Source organism: Vicugna pacos, chromosome 4 (genome assembly GCF_048564905.1).
Source record: "Vicugna pacos chromosome 4, VicPac4, whole genome shotgun sequence".
Lineage (NCBI taxonomy): Eukaryota > Metazoa > Chordata > Mammalia > Artiodactyla > Camelidae > Vicugna > Vicugna pacos.
Genome location: NC_132990.1, coordinates 30,579,489 through 30,605,593, shown reverse-complemented (window position 1 = coordinate 30,605,593; position 26,105 = coordinate 30,579,489). Strand labels below are relative to the sequence as shown.

General features: G+C 38.9%; 1 long non-coding RNA gene across 1 annotated transcript in view; it reads right to left on the bottom strand.

The window, feature by feature from the left end:
• Nucleotides 1–13,388: 13,388 nt before the first annotated feature.
• The window catches only part of LOC140696030 (uncharacterized), a 50,050-nt gene continuing 37,333 nt past the window's right edge, over nt 13,389–26,105 (bottom strand). Inside the window, exon 5 of the long non-coding RNA XR_012071958.1 lies at nt 13,389–13,648. This is a non-coding gene — a long non-coding RNA (uncharacterized lncRNA). The remainder of the gene's footprint in view (nt 13,649–26,105) is intronic.

The window sequence follows — 26,105 nt, the reverse complement described above, 5'->3', positions numbered from 1 at the left end:
TAAAGACTTTTTGCTCAAGACATTCCCTCTTGAATATTCAGTGCTTCCTAAATTAATTCTTTTAGAATTTAGTAGTCCTAGGAAAAATTTTACCTCCCTTGGGGAATAGTTGTGAGTTATCTTGTGGTGGTTAATTTTATGTGTCAACTTGACTGGACTATGGGGTGACAAGATATTTAGTTAAACATTGTTCTGGATGTGTCTGTGAGGATGTTTCTGGATGAGATTAACCTCTGGGTTGGTTGACAGTGAAGCAGATGACCTTCCCCAATGTGGGTGAGCCTCACCTGATCTATTGAAGGCCTCAGTAGAACAAAAGGCTGAGCAAGAGAGAATTCACTCTTTGCCTGATCATCTCTGAGCTGGGATATCTGTCTTCCCCTGCCTTTGTACTCAGATGGGAACTCACACCATTGGTTCTCCTGGTTCTCAGGCTGTTGGACTTCAGTCTCCATTATCACATGATACAATTCCTTATAGTAAATCTCTTTTCTCTCTATATATATCCTATTGTCTGCATCCTCTTTTTACTTTGGTGTTCAGGATGCTCAGATCCAAATTTGAAGCATATCTCTAACACCTGTGTTAACTGCAGTTTGTGCCTTAGTCTGTTTCGGCTACTCTAACAAACATACTATAAACTGCATCACTTATAGATAACAAACATTTATATCTCACAATTCTGGAGAATGGGAAGCCCAAGACCAAGGCACTAGCAGGTTCAGTATCTGGTGAGAACAAGCTTCCTGGACAGCCACCTCTTCACTGTAACCTCACATGGCAGAAGGGAAAAGAGAGCTCTCTGGGGCCCCTTTTATAAGGGCACCAATCTCTTTCATAAGGGATCCACCATTGTGAACTAATCACCTCCCAAAAGCCCTGCCTCCTCATACCATCATTCTAAGGGTTAGTGTTTCAACATAGGAATTTTGGGGGTACACAAACATTCAGTCATAGCAGCTTTCCTTTTTATTGTCTTCTTTACCTTGGAATTGATCTTCTACTTTTATTCATAACTTTTTTAGCCACAATCATCTAGCTCATATTTTAAAGTAAAAAGTTAACACTTACTGACTGCTTACCATGTAACAGGTACATTCTAAGAACTTACTGAAGATTATCCCATTTAACCCTTAAAACAATTGTACCAATTTATTATCCCTGTTTTACAGATGAAGACACTGAGGCCTGAAGTAATTCAGTAATTTGCCCATGCTCAAGTAATGATAGAGCCACAATTTGAACCCAGCCACCCTTACTTCTAAGTTAATGTTTTTAGCCAGTATGACCTTTATCAATATGAGTTTTGTTTGAATGCATTAGTATAACATAATTTTCCCAGTCTTTATATAAACCATTTCAAATTCTTTCAGGAGTGAGAGAGATACATGTATGCATTTATTTAATTTTTTCTTCTGCTCCAAATTTATATTTAAACTACAAGGACTATTTGATACCTTAATATCTCTCTGCTATATGCTTTTCTTAGTAAACTTTTTATTTTGAACAAATTCAAGCTTATGGAAGACTTCCAAGAATAAAAAAAAGTAAACCCTTGGGTACTTTTCTCCTAGATTCAACAATTGTTTAGATTTTTGTTATATGTATTCAGTTTACCACTTTTTTTTTCACATCTTTTTTTTTTACCACTTTTATTTACATCTGTATCATCATTATTATTACTCTTCTTATTTTCTAAACTATTTGAAATTAAGTTATAGACATCTTGACCCTTCGCCATTGAATATGTCAACATGTATCTTTGAAGAACAAAGACATCTTACACTATATGATTATCAAATTCAAGGAATTTGACATTGATAACAGTGCCATTCAAATTTCATCAGTTACCCCCAAATATACTTTGAGTATTTGTCTCTCTCGGTTCTTTTTTTCCTTCCCTCTACATTTTTTCGCTCCCTTCTTCACCTCTCTTGTCCTTTCCAACGTCCTCCAGTCTTTCTGTCTCTCTCTGCTCCCCAGAATCTAGTGCAGGAACATGTTTTGCATTTAGTTGCTATGCCTTGTGTGTGCTTTGAGCATGAAATGCCCTCAAACATTCACTCTGTCTCTCGCCTAAAACAGTTTTCCTCTCATTTGGCGTTCTGAGTCTCTTCTCCTTTCCTTTACTCCAAGTGTTTTTGAACTATTTCACAACAGAGCATGGGTGGCAGGAACTCCTAAACTTTAAGGCCTCTCTTGAGAAGGATCCACTTTTCCTGGCTTGTTTCTTAAAGGGGCTGTTTCTATTACTTCCAAATACTTAGAAACCATCAAAAAGTCAAACTTAGGTTTTTTTTTTCCTTACTGTTTCATTGGAAAACTTTCTAAACTCTATTATAGATCAAATTTGATTGCTTTTGCCTGAAAGCTGTGTCAAGATCAACAAAGCCAAAAACAAAGAAGTATAATTTGAAAACCAGGTATGCTACTGAGCAGGAGGTTTTCAGAGTGTGAGTTCTGAGAGTGAATATATATAACACTTCAGAGGGAATCTTAATAAAAGGAATCATCAAATCAGCACATCTCCATGTCAAATATAATTGTATTGGAAACCTTATCTTATAATTTTCATGCAGTTAGGACAAAAGCAAAAAAGATTCCAAAAGTGAGGAATAAGGCTATTTCCATAAGCTCCTAGAACACATATTGCTCCTTCAAAGCACTGTTCATGTTTAAACTCACTGAATTATGATGGGCATAATGCAAGGATCAGACAAGCAGTTTTTCATCCACCTCGCTCCTAAGGAACCAACATTTTCAATTCATACAAAATTATTTTCATGTCAAAGATTATATTTTCTATTGTTTTAGAATGTAATTTAAGTAGATTTTATTTTTAAAAATTCCTCTCCATCAGTTAGTTGAATATTTTAACACTCTAATTTTAAGGCTCTGTTCTCTCCACCCCCAATCTTCATGTCAAATACTTCGTGATCTATAAATATTTAGAAAGTTCTAATGGAGCATGCTATTAAAAGCAGACCTATTAGGAAGTCTGGTATTATCTGAGTAATCTCTCTTAATGTATCTCTTTGTAAGTTTGGATATATCTGAATATTGAATTTTCCTAAATGGAGTTGTTTCCTCACCTATCACTTTGTTATGTTTTTCTACCCCTATTACAAACTGGTACAGAGGTGAACGTATTAATCCTATTACCTCTGGTTAGGTTATTGGGAAGGAGGGCTTGGCTGAGAGTATTGGCAGCATGGTAGGAAGAATGAGGAATGTCTTCTGTTAAAATAACGTTGTAGGGAATTTTAAACAATGATGGATACTCCCAATCCGCCAGTTGACTGCTCCTGAGTTTTCCTGTGTGTCTTCCAGTTCATGTTAGAGAGGGTGTTTGTGAGCTTGTAGAGGCAGTGCAGTCCACAGGGAGCTGTGATCAACCAGGAATTAGGAGGCACTGGTTTCTGCTTGGCTTCCATCACAAACAGGCTTTGTGACCCCAAGTCTGGAGTTCCACCTCTCTGGAACTCAATCCTTGTCTTCAAAGTGATGAACTAGATGATCTCTCATTTTCTTTCCAGCAGCGTATACAATACTGAGAGATCTAAGGACATTAGATGGAAACATAGAGCTGTTTATTGACATCTTTTGATTGGTATTTATACTCAAGCAATACCTGTACATTTAATGTTGATTTATCTTTATTTTTCCAGTGGTTTTCCAATGCTTTCCAATGTGAATCCAGGCAAGTATCTTGAATTATAGATATAAGAAAATAGTTGAGCATAATGCAAATAAGTACAATTTAGATGAGATATTTTCATTATAATTTTAAATGAAAAAGTAGTTTAAGGGGATACTTTTATTCAAAATGTCTTTTCTTTGGAACTGTATTTTTTTTAATTGGGTCTCAGTTTAGTTACCTTCTAAATGAGTGGCTTGTTCTTAATCTGAAATGACAAATAGGACTATATGAAGTACTGACTTTGAGGCTCAGTGGGAAAGAATGCTTGCTGTGGTTAACAACCAGTATCTATCAAGGGTAAGAGAAGCTCTCAATGTCATCCGTTTCTTGAGCTTGGGCCAGACCATCATTAAGAGTACCTTCTAAATATAGCCCTCCTCCACTGTTCCCTGTCTCACTGAGTAACTTTTTTCATCTAGTTGCCAGCCCACAGCTTGGTGGTCATTCTTGACCCTTTCCCTTCCCTCATCTTCCCATTAGCAACTTATCACCAAAATCTATTTACCTCCTGAATAGTTCTTTACCACCATCCTCATCCAAGATTTCAGCCCCTCTCACCTAATCACTGCCTCCTTTTACTTATACTGGGTTACCCAGCAGGTAGACTAAGCATGTGCTTAGGGTACCAGCAAGTTGGGGGCACATTTCCTCCCCCACTACATAAACATACAAAAGAGAGTAGAAAAGGGGTGAAAACTATTTTAATATCAGCACTCATGTTCATTGGGGTCATTTAAAGGTGAAATAAAATGATATATAATCTTATATGATTGCTTTTATTTTGCATTACAGAACAGTATTCTTAACGTGTGTGTTTTGCAGGGGGCTCAGTTGGAGAGCATAGTATTATGTTAGGGAATAGTGTCTCTGAAGTCCTGATTCTCACCCTACCTCCAATTCATAGTGTAGTAGAATAATCCTTTTTTTAAAAATTTTTTTTGAGAACACAGTGAAATCTCACTCATTCAGACTGCGTTAACCATCTTGATTCATGAAGTGAGAGTAAATTTACATTGGTATTACCTATTTTTTTAAAATAAGGATATACTTAGAAATTAAGCATATAAATCAGAATACTCCTTTAAAAGCAGGATTTGATCTTGTCATTCCCTGCTTCCTACCCCCTTAGGATAAAGCCCCAACTGCTTATTATGGCCACATGCACTCTCGTCCCTGCCTGCATCTGCTACCTCACGCCCCACCATGTTCTCCTTTTCTCTCTTGGGTTCAGTCATATTGATCTTTGTCATTTCCCTCAGAGAACATGAGCTGTCATTTATTCCTCTCCCTGCAGAGCTGTTCTCCTTCTGTCCCTTTAGCTTTTTATACTGTGACTCATACTTTGATCTCAGCTCAAACATCTCTTACTCGAGGACAACTCTCCCAGCCTTCCAGATGAGATCAGAGGCTGCTGTATTTCCTCTTCATATCATAGAATTTAGTTGTACAATTGTGTGATCGTTTGACTTGTGTCTGTCTCCTGCTCTAGAGAGTAAACTCTTTGTTCATTCTGGTTCCAGGGGCACCTGCTTAGAACCAGGCTCAATAAACACTAGTGGAATGGGTGCATGCTTCTATAGTTCCATGCAACCCAGGATTCCTTAGTAAAGCAGTAGAGTAGAAGCAATCTAAAGAAATTAAAATCTTGTTCTTAATATTTAGTCTTTGGTCATAATACAAATTCAGCTGTTAGTTGGTGAGAAATATCCCACGTTTTTAGAAGTCCTTGATTATAGTAATTACTTCACGTAATTCTAACAAACAGAACTCTTGGAACCCTCCTCTTTCCCCCCATTAAACAATATATCCCTTTCCTAGCAATCCCCTCTAATGGCTCTCATCCTTGAAGTCAAACTTAGCTTCTTTCCTTCTCTCCTCAACCAAATCCAGTCTATCAGCAAAGGATATTGGCTCTATTGTAAAAATACACCTGGAATCTGATTCTTCTTACCTCTTCTGCTATCATCCTATTTCCGACCATAAATCTCTCTCACCTGTGCAACTTCAATAAGCTCCTTACTGGTGTCCCTGTTTCTAAGCCTGGCTCCCTTGGTCTGATCATTACAGAATGGCTGACAGACTTTATATAGAACATGTAGACCATATCATGCCTTTACTCAAACTTTGCTTTCTTGGCTTGATCTTACCATTAATACAAAATCCTATTCTTTACCATGGCTTCTTACCTGCAACTTCACTCTCATTTCTTACTCCTCCCCTCCCCTCTCTTGATGATTACCAGCCATAATGAGGGCCACCTTGCAATTCTTCAGCTGCACAGTATTCAGTCCAACTTGAGGACATTCATGTTTGCTGTTCCATTTGCCTGGAATTCTGTTCTCTATCTCATAACATGTGTGGCTCCTTCTCAACATTCAGGTCACAGTTCAAAGACCATGCCCGCAAAAGGCCTTGCCTGATCACCTCATCTGTAAGAGTCTCCTCCACCTCCACCAACATTCTCCATCTTAGTACAGCCAGCTTTGTTTTCTTGATAGCATTTACCACCATCTAAAATTATTTCATGAATTTATAATCTGCTTATTTTTTACTGTCTTCCTGCATTGACATACAATTTTCAAGAGAGAGCAACTCTTATTTCCTATTGTATCTTTGCTCCCAGAAGAATGCCGGTCACATGGTAGTTATTCAAAATATAGTTGCTGAATGAATGAATGGAGATTCCCTTTGGAATAGATTGGTGCTGGGCAAGGACTAAAAACCAACAAAAATGTTTCCTGAAAATCATTTAGAAGATCTTTAGTCCTGTGATTGTTTTTAGGCTTTTCCTGCCCCAGGCCTCTGTACTACAGAGTTTTGCTCACTGCTTTACCTTGGAGCATAATCAATCAAGTGACTATTTTTATGGAGTAAAATTTCATGATGGATTGTGTAATTTGCATGATTGTAACCTTTAGTATTTGACTTTTTTCCAAGAGAGCATTTTGTTCAAATAAGCTACTAGACGTTGGTTTTCCTGGCACTGGTCAATCAGCTGATTACTTAAAGCTTATTGCTTTTTTTCCCTGAGTTTCATTCCCAATACTTTCAGTATAAAATTAACATTTTCTGCTATTTTATGAGAGGGCAGAGGAAACCATCATATTCATGAAACTTTGGATTCCTAGATACTGACCGTTAACTGGGATGGCAGTGTCCATGGTTCCAATCAGCACCATCTTTTGACCTTTATGCCGCTGGTTCTGTTTTGACCACTAGGTGGCACACATTAGGTGGAAAGGCAAAATGCTGGCTGGTTGACTTTTCCTCTGAACTTGTGGAGGAGTCATGGGAAAATCTTGAAATGAGTGTTTAAAAGTTAAAGGCTGTTGAAGTATATGTGATTTTTAAAAAAGATGTATAAGAAGAGTGAATCATCAAAATGTAACGTGTAGTGACCACTTGTGTTTCCTCAGAATAATTAATGCAAATTTTAAAAAATCACTACATACATGTTAATTGAGCAATATATATAGAAATTATCAGTTGCTTACTATGCTATGGACTTTAGTTATGTTAAATTTTTTAGTGAATAGCTTGTTATACTATCGTATGTTTCTTTGCTATTGAGATGGAAAAATCTAGTTATATGAGAGTTATTTAGCTGAATCAAGATAAAATGAGAATGACTTTATTTTATCAAAGTAACAAAATACTTGGTACTATATCAAATAGTACATGATGGCTTACGATAAACAGCAATTGTCTTTTTCCTATTTCCAGCCAGATTCCACAGAGACAACTTTTTAAAAAAACTTTATAAAGTCATTATTTAAACAGCAAAAACATAAAATGGTTTTGACTTGAAAATAGATAAGGTCTTTCTAGGAAGAGGAATATGCAATGATAATGTGTTGTTGGTATGATTCTATACACTTGTTTCAAACTACAATGAGTGGTTTGGAATGAAATCACAGACATCTGTTAAAAGTTCTCTTTAAATCATGTACAGGATGTTTATGCTTTAGGAGGTCCTTTCTTATGAATAATTCTACTAGTGAGGAAGGGATTCGGAAGAGGGAGAAAGAAGGAGAATGAGTGACAGCAAAGTCAGAGAACAGCAAATGATGAGTAAATGGACAGAGAAGACCATGGCACTTGTCTTCAGTCTTCACTGTCTAGTACCCCTGGTTGGTTTATTCCTTATTGAGACACTTAAGGCCACCAAAACCTGAACAAAACAAACTATCAAATTCTACAACTCAATCCCCTGCTCTGAGAACAAGCTCATTCAGACAGCTTCTGATAATTACCTAGTTTACCAATGAGATTATGGTATAGGTCGTGTAGGTAGGCATTACATGGCCTGGATAACTTGAATACCTGCCTTTCTCACTAGTTACAGTTGCCCCTGTGAACCATTTCTTAGGCATTCAGTTTCTTCCATTCACCACTTGTGGGCCGGATTATCCTGGAGGGATGGGACAGTCATGGGTTGTGGACAAAATCATGTTCATAAGCATATAAAACCTCCTGTGAAACCTTATAATAAACCTTCTGGGGAAGGATGTTGGTGGGACTCCCAGAAGATCTCCTCTATTTCTTTTAAATCCCCAAACACCCATTAATGCAATCCATAGCTTGAGAAAGGCCCATAGCAGGGGGACAAGAACAGACCCACAACTTCCCAGTTCTTATTTACATAATATTTACATATTTGTACATACTAGCCTAATCCATAACATGTTCATTCTCTGTATGGCTTTCCTAGGCCATGTGTCTTACAGTTCTGGGGTGCCTTATTCATTTATTCACTGCTTAGATCCAAGCTGTAGAATGAGGATAATTAACTAGGAATGGCATTCCCATCAGTTCTGCTGTGATTTTTTGCATAATAAGTAATCCCCTTGCTCCAGACTCTAAGGATGTGATCTTACTCTCCACATGACACCTCCTGTGTACACTCCAGGGTTCCCGCATGAGTGTCTCACATCCACTAGAGCTGACTAAACCCAAGGTGGGTAATTAGCTAGTGCTTACCTGCCCATGCCCTGACTCTTTGCCTTGAGAACCTTTCTCTGTATCTTGATGTTGGGCTATCTCAGCATCTTCTTTTAGCTGGTGCCTTTTTCTTAATCCTTCTGATCATAGCACTGAAGTTTTAGGAACAATCAGTTTTCATCCAGATTGACCAAGAATGTGGTACAGGAGATCATGAGTGTATCAACCCAAGTCTTTCTGCAGCCTGATCCCAGTAGGCAGAGGAGGTTATAACATAACCACACACTTGTGGTGCTTCACAAACATTATGATCCCCTACAAAGAATTATATTTTATATTACAGCTCAGTATATAGGCATAATCAATATATATAAAACCAAAAAACTTACAAAATTATACTTTAGTATCTATGAAAAAGTAAAAACAACAGAATTAATTTAAGTCTAAACATTTATTGACATACAAAAATCCTGAAAAATACGAAACAATCAACAACAACACGAAAAATGCAACAGTTGACTCTCCAAGTTGGTTTCATGACCGGCTAATAAGTTACAACTCTTGGTTTGAAACAAACTGACCTACAGAGGAAGCGCTTCCTGAGCACTTTGGCGCCTGAAGCCTTTTCTTCACTCTCAGATGCTGCAATTTCCCTTTGGGTGTTTTTTTTTTTTTTTCCTGCTGTTTTTGAGTGTAAATGGCCTTCATACCCCTGGACTAAGTCCTATTTATTCATTCACTCTGTTATCTCAAACCAGACATCTAAAGTGAATGATCTCTTTAGCTGTAAATGCAAATTAGAATGCCCTTGAGGTACCTACTTGAAAAGGTCAGAGTTACTCCTCCCTGGGTGCCTTGGGAAAAGGCTTTAATTCCCACGCATGCCCCTGGCAGTACAGTCTTATAAGAGCCATAAATGTTCAGAAGCATCATGGAACCTATATGCGCAGCTAGCAGATGCCTTTTCTTTCCTGTCAATCCAGCTGGGCATATAGTTTTGCTTTTGGCTTGACTTAGCTAAGCAAGAGTCTAACTAAAAGAAAGTGTACATTGTGAAGGCCTCTCTAAACTTGTAGAATGAGACCTAGTCTTAAATCTGCAATAGGTAACAATCATAACAGGGCCATCTATCACTGGTAATATCGTGCAAGGCCCTGGTCAGTGCAATGCCATGACCTTTCCATTCTTACCTGTTCAGTCTTCCTCTTTGTCTCTTCCTCACACCAGGATGACATGCGTACAATCCCCTTCCTTACCGGCACATGCACGTCTTCACAACCACCTCAGCTTTCTACACTCTGCTCTCCATGGAAAAGTGATGAGAGGGAAGTCAGAATTCTCTGAGTTTCCTCTGTACCTGTTTCTCTGTGTTCTCTTTACTCTTTCAAGCTTCTCTTTCCTGGAGTAAGATGGATACACTCATTCATATAACAAATGAGTACTCAGAACTTTCTGTTTCCAATTACTCTCATGACAAATCAGACAGATAAGATACTTGCTCTCATGGGACTTACAGTGTGGCAACGAAGACAATTAGCAGGTGTTAACAGTAAGGTGTGATGATCCTCCTAGCCAGGGATACAAAGAGTCACAGGCAGGTTATTCAAAGACATGGTCCAGTTGTGAGAAGTCACCCCTTGAAGGGGTGACTTTTTACCTGGACCCTGAAGAATGATACAGAAAGTGTCACAGATTGTTCTGAGCAAGGAAACAGTGTACTAGAAGTGTCAGAGGTGAGAGAACCTGCCCCTGAATGAGGTTTTCAAGGAACTGACAGCCACCAGGAAGGCTGGTACAAAGGAGACTTGGAGACAGAGGCGAGAGCCCCATTGTTTTTCAGTAAGCCAGGTTGAGAACACTTGAGCGTCTTTATAGTCAATAAGAATGGGAATTCATTATGACACTCTTAAGTTGGGGGGTGACAGAGCCGTATTTATGTTTTTGGAAGATCATTCTAGCCTCAGGGTGGGGAATGACTTGGTAAGGATTTAGTGGTTGATTATATTGAGGGTTAGGGAAAGGGAAGAAGCAACAATGGTTTGCCTCATCAAGTCAATACAGTTATGAACATTTAAATTGCCTTCCCCAGCCTGGAAGGGGACTGAGTGCATACCCCATTGGGAAGAGCTGATCTTTAAAAAGGCATTTTTTCCTGCCATCTCTTTCTTTCTACCCTCAAATAAATCACTGTATTCTTGACTCTAAATTATCCTTCTTATCTGAAAATGCTCTGCCTTGGACCCAAGTGTCAAAACAAACCTTCTATTCCAAGGAAGCACCATTGCCTGCAGTGATGAGGGCAACATGTTTCACTCAGTGGGATTGCCAAAGCCCGGCTGGTAATTAGGTCTCAGGAAGCACTCCTACCCGCCCTCCAGGCCCACCTACTTCTTCTTTTCTTGGAGCTCAAGGAACCTAGCAGGTGGAGCCTAATTTAGCCTCCCAGGATTGATGGGAGGCAAGTCATCCTGGACCTGTCTGCATCTGCATTTTCCTGTTGAAGACACCAGAGTACAGGTTGGTCAGGCAATGCTTGGTCTATTATCCAGCAAGTCAGCCACAGAACTTGGAGAAGAACCCAGAAGCACAATTCCTCCTCTGAGTTCAACAAAAGCAGTGAGTTTCTCACTGTGGAGCCTCAAGTTCAGCACCGGGTCCTAGAGGTGCATGGGGCCCAAGAGGAAAGTGAGTAAGGGGACCCAGGGCTCCTCATTTCGCCTAATTCCCTTTTCATCTTCCGCCTTTTATGAGAAGTTACACATTATTTCTTCAAACACCCTTGTTTGACTGATCAAAGCTAAACTGCAGGGTAGTCACTTTAGAGATTTCCCAAGGTTAATCCATTTTGAATTACAGCAGATTAGCCATTAGAACCCGGTTCTTTCACCTGCTTGTCCAGTTCTTTTTTATATGTGTATTGTGCTTGGCAGTGTATTTGTGTGGACTGATGTTATTGTCTAACCCAAGATTGACTAACTGTGGGGATTTCGTGCTAGGTTGAGTAGAAGGGCAAATCCTAACTTGTGAGGAAGCACGTGGCAGTAGGGGTAGGAGGGTTGGGAGGAAGAAGAGGGTGATGTGAAAGGCATCCTTCAACTCATGCTCAATACACTGTTAAAAACCTTAGCATTTATGTTGGGGCTCTCCAGAGAAACAGAACCAATGGGAAATAGATAGATAGATAGATAGATAGACAGACAGACAGACAAGAAGAAATTGGCTCATGTGATTATGGAGGTTTTCAGGTCCAATCTGCAGGTGGGGCAGCAGACTGGAGGCTCAGGGAGAGAGCTAATGTGCCCAAGAGCCATCAGGCAGGAAAAGCCAATGTTGCAGATGAAGTCCAATGTCCATCTGCTGGCAAATTCTCTCTTACTTGGAGGGGTGGGAAGTGGTCTTTTTTTTCTATTCAGGTCTTCAACTAATTGGATGAGGCCCACTCACATTATAGAGGACAATCTACCTTATCAATTAAAATGTTAATCTCTTCCAAAAAAAAAAAAAACCCTCAAAGAAACACCCAGAACAATGTTTGACCAAAATCTGGGGACCCCATGGCCCAGTCAAGCTGACACATAAAATTAATCATTGTAGCATCCTTCAGCCTAGGCACGGTAGTACCTCGAGCATCCTTCAGCTTGCACATAGCACACAGGTAGTACCTTGAATATCCGTCAACTCATGCTTAACAAAGTATCTTGAGCCCTCTTCAATGTGGACACAATACACAGAGAGCATCTTCAATTTGCTTCCCACATAGGATTGACCATGAATATAAGTTACTCATTTGTATCCAAATTGTAAAAAACATATGTATTAAAAAAGTAAGAGAGAACTTAATTTGCCTTCACAACAATGACTGACGTTGTTTAATTGCTCATTAGGACCCAAGCCACTTGAGGGGAGGGACCATCCATTCTTACTATATATCACGTTGTACATGCTGGATCAGTACAGTGACTTGACCTGGCTTGACTGTCAGGCTCTTCGCCAAGAGGGATCCTACTCCTGAGATTTCAGAGTCATTGGCTTCCCTAACATGTTTCACTCGCTTGGAGCTTGCTGAAAATTTTTCCTTTGGGCTTTAAATTTTCATGCTTGATTTCATCCCAAAGGTGAGTTTTTTGGTTGTTGAATGTTGAGAGAAACATCTGTTCGGCTGTTTCTGACACTTGGGCAGATGAAGAAGAAGAAAAAGGAGCCAACCCTCAGCTTTCTGCTATAAGAATCATTTAAGATTATTTTTGCACATGAATAACTCCAACACGGAGTAAATTTAAAATTTGAAACTTTCCATGCATCTGCTTCTCACAGGGGAGGAAGCAGGGTCATTCTGGAAAATTTTCTTTAAAAAATTGCATATCCAAAGCAATTTCAAGTGACCAAAAGCTTATTTCATATAGACAGAGCCTAGGTTTAAGGAACTGTTTCCATGGTTCTGTGCTTGGTAAAAACATGAAAACATGATAGCTCTATTTAATACTTAGTGTATGGCTTTTTGTATATTTGATTATAAATGTGTTTGAGGTTAGGGATACTTCATCATGTGTCAACAAGAAGGAATTGAGAGGTTTTTTTGAGTTTTTTTTGTTATTGTTTTTACTTCTTTCCAAACTCATGTTCTTTATTTCTTGTGCTCAAGGAAGGTTAAGCTTTACTTTTACTGAGTAAATCTCAGCCCTGAGACTTCTCTGTTACTTGCTCTTGTTCTTCCAGGGCCCATCTCTTGGTCCTCTCCTTCCTCTATTGTTACATATATCGTGGTGTCTGCTTCCAACAGTAGACCGTAAGTTTTTTATTTATATTTTTTGAGGTCAGAGATTGTATTTTATTTGCCTTTCCTTGAGTGCCTCACTCTGGGTCTGCTGTAACTGGGCACTCATGGAGTGTTGGTTAATTGGCTGGTAGAAGGCAGGTGTTCATACAACCTGGTAGGAGGATCTCTGACAATGAGGGGTTCTGGACCTCTAGTCTGGTCTTCTGCCTCAGAGCTGATTCTACCTGTCACTGGAAAAAAGATGGAAGCGTGCATCAAGGCATTTTTAAAAACAACCTGTCCACTTCTGTTCTCAGTGTGTAAACACAAGATATTACCATGGTTCTTATCCATACTCCATGAAGAATCTGCCTGGCTCAGAGTACACATGTCTTTGCTACACTTGACCTTTTTAGTTTACATTATGAAAATAAGCCATCTGAGTTTTCCAAATATATAATATTGTAATATTAAATACACCTTATAAGCCACCCTACCCCATCTCTGCTAGTCCAAGAAGATGGTATGTGCCTCAAGGTAATGGAAGGATATGTCTTTCAATCACCTGTGTCCCCCTTCTCCCACTCATGAGAGTGAAGGCTTTTCAGATCATCAGGAAGAGTGAATACAGAGGAAGCTTGCGTTAAAAAAAGTTTATTTTGTTTGGGGTTCTTTTTTGGGGGGAGGTAATTAGGTGTGTGTGTGTATGTATGTATGTATGTATGTATGTATGTATTTACTTAATGGAGGTACTGGGGATTGAACCTAGGACCTCATGCATGCTAACATGTGCTCTACCACTGAGCTATACCCTCCTCCCTGAAGCTTGCTTTTTGAGTTCTGTTCTCCTGTTTGATTATCCTTTAATAAGGAAGCTCTGATTGAAATCCCTGTGGTTGCATATCCTCTAATGCTTAGTTCTGGGAACAGCTGTTCACTGTCCCTTGTCCTAACCTTTCATGTAGAGGAAGAAAATTAACGAGTTTGCTGCTTGGTCTTCTTTCTTTCTAGATTAAGAGATCGCTAGTCCCTTAAACTTTGTGCCCATGGAACTATTTCATAGACTTGTTAATTAATTTTAGTTGATATTCTATTTGTTTTTTAGTTTTTCTCCATTTTTCTGCCCTTTTCTTTAAACAATGCCCTGAAACGTCTCACAAAGCTTAGTGTCATGGAGAAACAACTTCTTATCTTCCTCTTTAAAGGGGAAAAGTAGAACCTTAGGGATGGAATGACTGCCTAGAACCTAGAAATTCACAGCTCAGTGGAGAGAACACTTGGCATCAAGAGAGAGGGGTTTGAGTTCATCACCTACTGGCTGTGTTACTTATCTGTCATTTGGGAAGTGGAAATCATAATACTGCATATTTTGCCTCTGTTTCAGAGACATCATCAAGTTCATAAGAGACCATAGAGAAAATGGGAAAGTGTAAAGCTCTATACAGAGGGTTGTCAGAACCTAAGAGAAAAAGTAAAATGCCTTCAGAATCTTAGGAGAAAGTTAAAAGTGCAATGAGAGAAAATTTACGTTACAGCAAATGAGATTGGTGATTTGCTGCAGTAAATCAGTGGTAGAGATTGAGTATATTAACCCCAGTCAAGATGATCAGGTGGAAAATTAGGAAAAGCATATTACTAAGTTACCCTGTTCTACTGTGTGGTTAAATTAATGTATTATTTAAAATTTTTATATGCAAAATGAGATAGTGGTAGTTTTTTTCTCCTCCTCCCACAAAGGGAGTATTCATGCTTAGAAATATTAAATGGTTTGTCCAAGGCACTACAGCCATTGGGGGCAGAGCCTAGGCAAGGACCCTCTATCTCCTCATCTTCTCCATTCTATTTTTATTTCCTTAAGAACTTGAAGTGGAATGGACATGAATCTATGAATACAGCTGACACTGTAACCTGATGCTTTGTAATTATATGATTAAAGATGTAACACAACCAAGTATAAACTAAAGCTTTTATAGTGAAACAGCTGAAGCTGATTAATGGAAGGCTGAAATAGCAATTGTAATATAAAAAGACAAGATTGATAGAAAGAGATAGAATTAATGGAATGTAGTAAAAGAAATCTCAAAGAGGAAAAAAAAACACATAGTATTTTTTTATCTGCTTTATTCTAGGAAGGGTGCACAGTTCCTAGAGGGCAAAAGAAGTAAATAATGCCCATAGGGACCAAGAAGAAAATTTCTTCACACCATCTCCTTTGACTTTCTTTGTACCCTGGTGCCCTTTGTCTGAACAAAGTTAGTAGAAACATCTGTCTCACTTTGCAGCAGTCCTTTGGCAGACAGGTTTATACATCAGGCTATTAAATGTTGAGTTATTGTGTGTCAATCCCTCAGAGTCAAACCAATGTCTTCACAAAGGACACTGAATTTGCAAATCCAAGGACTAACTGTAAACCATGGCAACCTCAGCCAGATTCTAACACCTCTTGAGGGCTAGACTGGTGGACAGCCCTCCATCTGTGACAGCTGTCATCTCTCTTTGATTGCAACTATCACAGTACTAATACTTTTGTCTATAGTGTACTTTTGCTAAATTTATTTTAACCCTATTATTCCCATTCTGGTAGCCTGACCAGTGAAGCGACTGTCATACAATTAGTGACAAATTTTAGATTTGAACCCAAGTCCCCTGTGTTTCATTTGAGCTTCCTCTTCTTTTCCCCACAACATCTATTTCTTATGACCTGCCTTTCTTTATGCTCTCTGAGGATTCTTTTACAGCAGGGACTTTGTCTCCATCATCTGTGCCTTAGTTTTCTAGTCTTTAAATTGTGGGTAATAATACTTAACTCCTAGGGATGCCATGGGACAGAAATGAGACAAATGGGAAACACATAGCACCTGGCTTAGGCTGAAGTAGATGGTAAATAAACACTAATTCCCATTCAGTCCTTTACTCGAGGTATGTTCTACAGACATTTCTTCAATGAACTTGGTTTCATCAGTTTCTTCCACTAGACTAGAAGCCAGCGGTTCTCAACCTTGACTATAACTGGCATCACCTGGGGAGCTTTAAAAGCTCTTGATGCCTCATTCCCAGAAGCTCTGATTTAATTGCTCTAGGGGAGGAAAGTACTTGAGTAGTGGTACTTAAAAATCTCTCTAGGTGATTCAAATGTATAGGCAAAGGCTGAGGAACACCCCTCACCCCAAAGTTTTGTAAGGGCCGTGGTTTTGTTTTACTCATCTTTGCAACCCCAGGACCCAGTGGAGCATCTCAGTATGGGCACTCAAATTTGGGTTGTTTGGAGGAACACAAATGGCCGTGCAATCACTTCCTCATTCATGTATTTGTTTCTTTCTTCCTTCCTTCTTTGTTAACTCATTCAAATAATTCCATTTTTTTCCAGCTTGTTCTTCCCACTGATTTAATTAAGCTGTATTCTATGTTTACCGCATCATTCTTTCTGAAATGATACATTCCTGGAATATATCATTGTTTCCTTTTAATGTATTTTTTTTCTTTCTGTTTCTGATCTCAGGCTTCCAGGAAATTTGGAGATTTAGTATTTATCAGTTCAAATTAATGAACTCATGTATTTATTCACAGTGGCAATAAACATTTATTGAACCTCTACCATATGCTGGCCACTGTGCTGGGCAAATTAAGTAAAAAGATGAATAAGAAAAAAGCTGTTTCAAAGAACAGCAAGTCCATTGGTAAGATGAACAATTTAACAAATAATTGTACTGTCTCTTGGTAAGGGCTTTGAGAATGTTACCGCCCTCTCAATTGCCTGTCAATGGCTACTGTTTTTTCCTATGTCTCTTTGGTCTAGTTTTGCTCCAGTTTGTGTACACACACACACACACACATTGCGTTTCTCTTTGGATCTGGATAGAGTCATTTATGGAAGTAGTTGGAGACAGACATCCAAACCCATAAATAAGTAAAATGAATAAGAAGTCATTCTGGTGCACAGCCTGATGGCCTCCAGATAAAACTCTAGAAAGCTGTCTGTCTTTGTCCCTATCAGAGCAGCATTTTACCATGACATTTTGATAGCATTGATTATTTATAGCAAAGATTTATTTCTATTCTCAGTCCTTTTCCATTAGCACATGAAGTATTTTTAAATTATGCAGAGTTTCAGAATTCTCTTTCCTAATCAGGGGGAAAATTCTTGGCAATTTGGGGAGATAAAACTTCTTTCCTTATCTTCTGGCTGAATTACACCATCCACCTGCTATCCTGGAGGGCCCCTTGGGATAACTTTCATTTTGAATGATTAGGCTGGAGGACGGGTTCTGTTTGGCCAATGAAAATAAAATATTATACTCTGGAGGGGAAATGATAGAAAAAATATTGTTCTAAGATTTTTTTTAGACCTCATCCATTCAATGGGTAATTGGCCAGTATGACTCATTTTAAGCTCAAAGCTAAGTTGAAGGTACTTAGTATATGAGATTGGTTAGTCAATTATCTTGCAAGCCTCTTTAAAAATGGGCTCAAAAGAGAAATGATTCTTTTGAAGGGGTCAGAAGGATATGAAGAATGAGTTGTGGTTAGAAAAAGGCATCCCAGAGGAACGCTGAACATAAGGGCCCTGGAAATATATGATTGTCTGTCTATATAGGAGTTATGGTGGTGTGAGGAGGGTGATACTGAGAGATAGATCAGGAAAGCAAGCTTCCTCTGCATCAGTTTTCGTTTGTCCAGGGCAGGATTTTTCAGCCTCGGTACTTTAACACTTTGCGCTGGGTAATTCTGTTGTGGAGAGCTGCCCTGTGCATAGTAAGATGTTTAGCAGCATCTTTGGCCTGTGCTCTTTAGATGCCAGTAACACGTCCTCCCTTGTTGTGACAACGTAAAATATCTTCAGATATTGCCCAGTATACCCCAGGGAACAAAATTGCTTATTTGCAACCACCGGTTTAGGGCAAGGCCAAAGTGATTGAAGGCAACCAATTTTTAAAATCCTTTTTAGAAAATCTGTCATGGAGTCTCAAGTTACAGTCTACCAAATAGTAAAGTCAGTAATGGCAGGAACCCTGTTTATATTATCCACTGTTATGCTAAGTGGACAGTTAAGACTAAACTGTGAATGAACACTGTCAACAAATGAGTTACGTATGGGAAGATTAGAGCTTAAAATAATCTTGTTTATGTAGGAACTACCGATTTTCTAAGGACTTAGGAGGTAGGAGGGCAGATTCTAAACTCATATATTCTATGTTTGATTCAGTTTGCCTGTTTTTTTTTATATACACATACATATACTAAAGTATATATATATGTATTTATTTAATACCTGAATACTTGGTACTGCAGGTCCTTGGGATACAGTAGTGAGCAAAACAACCACTTCTTAGCTGTGTAACCTTGGACCAATTATTAACTTCTAGGAACATCAGTATTCTCATAGATAAAATGAGGATAATAATAACATGCACCTACTCCACTGTTAAATAAATTACAAAATATAATGTATATAGTGTGCTTAGTTTAATGTCTGCATAGAATAACAAAAATGACAGTAATTACTATAAAACTGATGATGATAATGATTTACTAATAATCATAAAACTAATCAACTTAACCTTTTAGAGGAGGAAACTGAATTCTAGAACATGCATGAAGCTTCAATATCTAGAGCTCAGAGACATATTAGGGACTACCTGCTTCTCTACTTTCCTTTTCTCATTCAAGGAGTACTTAAGTGTTATAGGTGTTAATACAAAGGATGGAAACTTCTGAAGACCCAGCCTTTTCAAGAAATTTGTAGTTGTCAGGAGTTGAACAAAGATCACCCACTTGACATAGAGAGTTGAACAAAAGACACATATCAGTGTTGCATTCATAAGTACCATAGTCCAGATGATTATCTGGGTGGGGTTAAGGGGATAAAAGCATGAAAGAAAAATGAAAAAAAATCAACACAGCAGGAGCATTCTTCAAAGGAGCCTTTAATTCACCGATTTTTAAAAAGTCTTCTCTCCAACTAATCATAAGGCAGAAATTTGACATGAGGGTGAAGAGAGAGCATCTGGAAGCAGCTAATAGCCTTAAGAAAGAACATCTTAATGGACTCTACAGATGCCATTTGGAATTTCTATTTGAGTCAAAAAAGGAAAAGAAAATATAAAAAGAACCCTGAAAAGTATAATGGAGGCAACCAACTCAATTTATGCATGGGATTCAGTTAAAATGCCCTCTGGTTCATCTCCATACCTCTGTTGGCAAGTCAAGAGGGCAATCAGAAACGTCAGCTCTTTTTGGACATGACATCAGTATTTGGAGAAGTGAAAAGGGAAGCTCCAAACCCTTCATGATTCTGACAAGACCCTCACCTCTTCCTTCTACTTTCAAGACTCACATCCTCACTACCACCATCTGCCTTGAGACCGTCAAAACTAATCTTATTATATCATTTTCCTTGTTTATCTGTCACCACAAGCAACCCAGGACTCCCTAGCCAGTCTTCATTCCTGTTTGGCTCCACATGGTCATTACCTGCTTGTACCCCTGACACATAGACATTTAATAACTTCTTTCTTTGCTTTTTTTTTTTTTGTAGTACTTATCAACAGCCACCTTATTTTTGTTTGCCTGTTTTTTGTTTATTTTCCTTCAACACTAAAATCTAAGTTTCATGAGGCTGGAGATAGAAGTATATTTTGTTGAGGACTGTATCTCCCTCACCTAGAACAATGGTAAGCACGTGGTGAACATTCAGTAACTACCTGGTAAATTAAGAAACGACATTAATTAATATGTTTGGATAGTGTGCAAGGGATTATGCCAGAGATGCACTGGAAGGTGGAATTGGGGGTGTATCAGATAGAATCTCTGCCTTCAAGGGATTTGTAGTTTAGGAGGAGAGAAAATTGTCATTCAGTGTGGAGTCAGACAAGTGTCTTGGAGAGTGTGGAAAAGACTTCTGGTGCTTACCTCTGTCAGCTTCTCGTCTCCTTCCAGACCAACAGAATCACAATCTCTCCCACCCTTTGCTGTAGGGAGGGACTTGTGAATATTGTTCTGACCACTGGGTTGTAAACAGACGGGATGTGTATCACCTAAAAGTTTAAAAGTGAATGCAAGACTCTCTATCAGTCTCTTTTGCTACTATAGCAACTGAAGAGGCAGCATGTTCCAGACAGCGGAGCTTGAAAATGGAGAATTCGGCATCAGCCTGGGTTGATAAGGGGCTGCATGGAGGATGGATGCCCTAGAGAGTCATCTCAATCTGCAACAGATTTTATAGAAGAGAAAAATAAGCCTTTGTTGTGTCAAGTACCTGAGATCTTGGGCTTATCTGATCCTGCAGCATAAGCTACACTATCCTAATTAATTTAAGGAATACAGAAGATATCACTTTTCCTGAAGTCAGAATTATGGTACATAGACTGACACATAGTCTGGTATTAGCTGCAGTCATTTATTTTTCTCTCTCCCTCTAATTGAAGTATAGTTTCAGATGTACAACATAGAGATTTTACAGTCAAATACATTGTGACATGATCACCAGATCATAACAGTCTGTCACCATACAAAATTATTACAGTGTCATTGACTACATTCCTTGTGCTGTATATTACATCCCTGTGACTTACTTATTTTCTGCCTGGGATTTTGTACTTCTTAATATCCTTCACCTATTTTGACCAACCTCCTGACCCCCTCCCCTCTGACAACGATAAATTTGCTCTCTGTGTCTGTAAGTCTGTTTCTGTTTTGTCTTGTTCATTTGTTTTTGTTCTTTAAGTTCTACATGTACACATGTAAATGAGATCACACAGAGCTTTCTCTTTCTGATTTATCTCACTTAGTGTAATACCCTGTAGGTTCATCTGTGTTGTCACAAAAGAGATCATTCTTTTTTATGGCTAAGTAATATTCCATTATAGAATGGACTATATATATATATATATATATATATATATATATATATATATAAAGATATATATATGTATCTTTATCCATTCATCTATCAATGTAAATTTAGATTGCTTCCATATCTTGACTATTGTAAATAATGCTGCAATGCAATAAACATAGGGGTGCATATATCTTTTCAAATTAGTATTTTTGTTTTATTCAGGTAAATACCCAGAAATGGAAATGCTAGTTTGTGTGGTAGTTCTATTTTTAATATTTTGAGGAACCTCTATACTATTTTCCATAGCAGCTGCACCAGTCTACATTCCCACCAACAGAGACCAAGTGCTCCCTTTCCCCACATCTTCCTCAGCATTTGTTATCTCTTGTCTTTTTGATAATAGCCATTCTGACAGATGTGAAATGATATCTCATTGTGATTTTGATGTGTATTTCCTTGATGATTAGTGATATTGAGCATCTTTTCATGTGTCTATTGGCTATTTGTTGGTCCCCTTCCCATTTTAAAATAAAATTGTTTGTTTTTCTGATATTGAGTTGTATAATTTATATAATTTGCATATTAGCTCCTTATTGGATATGTCAATTGCAAATACCTTCTCCCATTCAGTAGGTTGCCTTTTTGTTTTGTTGGTAGCTTCCTTCACTGTGAAAAATCTTTTTAGTTTGATGTAGTCTTATTTGTTCATTTTTGCTTTTGTTGTGCTTGCCTGAAGAGACAGATCCAAAAAGGATTCATAAGACCAGTGTCAAAGTGTGTATCACCTTTTATGGTTTCAGGGCTTACACCTAAGACTTCAATATGTTTTGAATTTATTTTCACATGTTTTGTAAGAAAATGTCCCAGTTTGTTTCTTTTGCATGTAGGTATCTGGTTTTCCCAACAGCATTTATTAAAAAGGCTGTCTTTTCCCCATTGTATATTCTTGCTGCCTTTGTCATAGATTACTTGATCATATACGCATAGGTTTATTTCTGGGCTCTCTTTTCTGTTTCATTGATCTATGTGTCTGTTTTTGTACCAGTATCATACTGTTTTGATTACTATAGCTTTGCAGTATAGTTTGAAATCAGAGTGTGACCCTCCAGCTTTGTTCTTCTTTCTCAAGATTGCTTTAGCTATTTAGGGTCTTTTGTGATTCCATACAAATTTTAGGAGTATTTGTTCTAGTTCTGTAAATAATTGTGTTGGTATTTTGATAGGAATTGCATTGAATCTGTAGATTTCTTTTGGTAGTATGGACATTTTGACAATATTAATTCTTCCAGTCCATAAGCACAGGATATATTTCCATTTGTGTGTGTCATCTTCAACTAATTTCATCGCTGTCTTAAAGTTTTCAGAGTACAGGTCTTTCACCTCCTTTGTTAAAGGTATTTGATTCTTTTTGATGAAATTGTAAGTGAGATTGTGTTCCTCATTTCTTTTTTTAATAGATCATTATTAATGTATAGGGTAGAACATTTAAAAGTAGAACATCCTCCATGGTTTGGAAAATTGTGAGACACCTTTGTGACTTTTTATAAGGGGGGGGGGCTTTGTTTCCTTATAGAGATGGATGGGCACTGCAGTACAGATGATAATCCATCTAGAAGAACATAAATTGACGAATGTTACCTGAGTGCTTATTCTATACCCACCACTAGGTTGGGTACAAAGAGAGGTGCCAGAGCAGCAGAAACCAGACCCCGCTCTGGAGGAGACTATGTCCTTTATTGTAAACAAGTTCTAAATATTTATTGTATTAGCTATGAGGTTTGTAAAAATTTAAAGGAGAGGGAGATTTCTGAAGTCTGGAGAATTTTAGGAAGGGTTCCTGAAGGTGAGGATTTGGTCTTAACCTTGATAAATGGGCAGGATTTAATACAACTACTAAGAATTTACTGAGTTTACTATGCACGAGACATAATGTGAAGATTTATGTAGCCCATTGCATTCACCCTGTGGATGGTATCTCCACTTTATAAATAAGGAAACTGAGTCGTGGGGCTGTTAAATAATTTGGATTCATACCCTATGGCAAGGTTTTCTCCTTGCCAAAGCAGATGTTCTTAATCATGAAGCAATCATGTTGAGGTGAAACTATGAGGAATAGGTCTTCTGAAAGGCAGAATGTATTGGAGTGAACCGAACCTCCCTTGGCTTGCTCTCAGATCCAGCAGAGCCTTGACTGTACTGACTTTCCAATAGAAATTCCGTTCCTTCATCCTTTTGGTTGTGGCGGAGGAACTAGGTGAACTAATCTTTAAATAGTACCTTAAGTAATGGAGCTGCCCAGCTCTCAGCTTTGCTGAGTCAGCCACCTCCTCATATTTCCCAAGTATGAAAATACATCTCACCCCTTCACTCACACAGATGTATTAGGAAAGCGAGTGGTGGGTGGAACTGGTCCTAACTCATCCAGACAGCTGATGATGCAGACTCTGCTGAGGACTATCATAGGTTAATGGGATCACTGATGTCCTTTTAATTGCATCAGGACTCCAGCCACACTGTTTTACCTGGGGTGAGTGTGTGAGCATTGTGCTGTCAGGGTCCTGGCAAGAAACATATGGTATGCTTGAAGGGTTGATAGGAGAGAATTTAATAAAGAAATTGTTTGTATAGCTGAAAGTAGGATAGGTGAACCAACATTAAATGGTGAGGCATCTGAGATTAGCACCATCAAAACTCCATTGCCACTTCTAGATTTGAAGGGGCAAATAGAGGGAACAGAGTTACTGGAACTGATAAGAACTAACACCATGTGTAGTAGTAAGAATAATGGCCCCTCAAAGTTGTTGTGCCCTAATCCCTAGAGCCTGTGAATATGTTACCTACGTGGCAAAAGGGACTTCGCAGATGTAATTAAGGTTAAGGATCTTGAGATGGGGACATTATTCTAAATTATCCTGACGGGTCCAGCCTAATCACATGACTCCTTAAAGGCAGAGAACCTCTCCCTGCTGCAGAGAGAGGTGTGATGAAGCAAGGAGGATCCATGCAATGCCACATTGCTGGCTTTCAAGATAAAGGAGGCCATTAGCAAAAGAATATGAGCAACCCCTAGTGGCTGAGAATGGAAGGGAAATGGATTCTCCCCTAGAGCCTCCAGTTTGGAACCCAGCCTAGCCACCATCTTGATTTTAGCCCATTGAGATCTTGTCAGATATCTGACTACAGAACAGTAAGAGGATATATTTGAGTGTTTTAAACCACCAAGTTTGTTGTCATTTCGTTTAACAGCCACAGGAAACTAATATACCTAGTAAGAGAGGGTGCTTTATAGGAGCTACGGGCCTAAACAGAGGATTGCAGCTACTGCCCGACTGTATTCCAGCAAAGTTACGGAGGAAAATGAATAGCCTGCCCTCCTCCTGCCCTCTGGGGCCTCTCCAGCGCCTCCCATTAGTGAACCTATTAGCTGAAAACTCCAGGGCAAAACAGCTTGGGTGATGCAGTTTCTAGCATTTAGTCTCCCAGAGCACAGAGCAGGGCAGCCAGGGTGGAGAACGGATCCGCAGGAGCAAACAGAGATGAGCCAGCACAGAGGTTAAACTTCAGAGTGGAGGTTTCAAGTGGTGTGCTTAACTTGATTTCATTCACTATCATGAAGAGGAGGTCCTGGCAGGAAGCATTGCCAAGGACCTCCTTTCAGGCTAGGGTTTGGATTAGCTCAATATATTTCATTGCTACACCTAGAGAACAGATATGTAAATCCAATAGATCAATCAATTAAGATAGTCATCATTCAACAAATCTACTTGAAAGACTTACTCTTCACCCGCACAAGGAACAAGTGGGCGTGAGGTGGAGTTGGATACAGGAAAATAGAAAACATTGCCTTTGTTCTGGAAGAATTTAAAATATGCAGAGTAGAGGCGGAGCTGAGACAAGATGGAGAGGCAGACGCATACAGCCATCCATAATCCATGCATCTGGGCTGTATGCATGTCTGAAAGGAGAGGGCATAGGGTGGAGATCAAGGGTAGTGGAGGTGGGGAGAGAGTGTTCACAGAGAAGGTGGTACTTAAGCTGGGATTTGACATACATGTAGGACTTTTCTAGTCTGAAAAGGGATAGAGGGCCCCCAAAGCAGAGGAAATGGCATGAGGACAGGGGAGATCAAAGGCTTGGCATTCAGGGAATAGTGAGAAATTCCATCTTGTCAGAATAGAGGATGCTTAGGGCATGTGGTGCTGTGGGGTGGGGGCTTGAGGCACGATAGGGTGGGTCATATTTATAAGGGGTCTTGAATGGTGTGTGTGTATGTGTGTGGTTTTAGAATTGATTTCATAAGCTCATGAAAACAGTTGGTAAGGTCTGTAGAAATAATGTTGACTATAAATACACTTTTAAAAACAACGTAAAAATAAGCAAAATGTGTGAAACTAGTGACTGCTTCCATAATATAGACATTTCTATCCCTTAAAGTTAGTTTCTGTCTTATGCCCCCACATACCTTGCTCTGCCCATTTTTAAATGGAATTTTATATACCAAAAGAAAACGTGAAAGAAAACCACTGAAAAAAATCACAAACTCTGAATTCCCTGAGGGAAAACACATGGCAGGTTTTTTTTTTTAACCTCATTTGGTTCTTGACTTCTTTCTCTCTGTACCCCCTAGTCTCTTCAAACTTACACACCCATGCATGTGCGTACACATGCACATACACACAGACACACATGTGTACTGGAGCAGCTTAACTCTGAGAGTTCCCTTCTGATGGTAGGAGGATGACCAATGTCTCTCCCTTCACTTCTCAGGAAACTCTGTGCTATCCCGCCATTGGGCTGACTTACCACATAAGTGATTTCCGCTGTCCTAGTCAACTTCACTCAGACCCCAGCCACTGCCTCAAACAAATGTT